The sequence below is a fragment of the Centrocercus urophasianus genome, unplaced genomic scaffold (assembly GCF_019232065.1).
Source record: "Centrocercus urophasianus isolate 14NV4802_14NV808 unplaced genomic scaffold, USGS_Curo_1.0 seq_14, whole genome shotgun sequence".
NCBI classification, from domain to species: domain Eukaryota; kingdom Metazoa; phylum Chordata; class Aves; order Galliformes; family Phasianidae; genus Centrocercus; species Centrocercus urophasianus.
In genome coordinates, this window is record NW_024884586.1 from 50375307 (window position 1) to 50376066 (window position 760).

Sequence of the window (760 nt, forward strand, 5' to 3'; positions counted from 1 at the left end):
TGTTTCAGCTTAAAACCATTCCCCCTTGTCCTATTACTATACACCCTCATAAACAGCCTTCCCCCCTCCTGTTTAAATGCTCCCTTCAAGTATTGGAAGGAAAGTTATGAAAGCTGCTGTGCTGGGAAACTCAAGCAAAGGTTGAAAAGTGGGATTTAACTTGGATCCATCTGTGCCTGCTGCTGAATCTCATCTCCCGGGAGGAACAGAACACAAGACATGCAGCTGGGCACTCCAACAAGGTAATGCCAGCACAGCAGCAGTTTCAAATCCTGGTGTATATAACCGTGCTCAGCAGTGGCACCAAGCACAGCACAGCCGTGATCGTATAGTGGTCAGTACTCTGCGTTGTGGCCGCAGCAACCTCGGTTCGAATCCGAGTCACGGCAGGAACACTCCCCCTAAACGTGGCTTGAATTTTGGGTGGTGGGTCCCTTCTGATTTAACTCTGTCATACTCTGGCATGTGTTCTTTCACAGCTGCTGAAGGGAGGAGATTATTACAGGAGCCCTCAAACCGAGCAGAGGGAGCAAAAAAGTTGTGAGAAAAGTTTGCACTCCAAAGTAAACGATTTGAGAAAGGACTTAGAACAGCTCAGCCAACACACACAAATATCTCCAAATACAGTCCTGGAAGTGGGGTGCAACAGAGTTGTTACACTGTCAGAGAATCACTGCGCAGCCCTAATCCAGCATCTGTTATCTCTAAAAACACACCGCAATGAATTCCCTGCGCTCCAGAGGCAGCCATGATTTGAAAA

General features: G+C 47.8%; 1 non-coding gene across 1 annotated transcript; it reads left to right on the forward strand.

Annotated features, from left to right (window-relative positions):
* The first annotated feature begins 317 nt into the window (after positions 1-317).
* TRNAH-GUG lies at positions 318-389 on the forward strand. Its single transcript has one exon. It is a non-coding gene; the product is annotated as a tRNA-His (tRNA).
* The last annotated feature ends 371 nt before the right edge of the window (positions 390-760 follow it).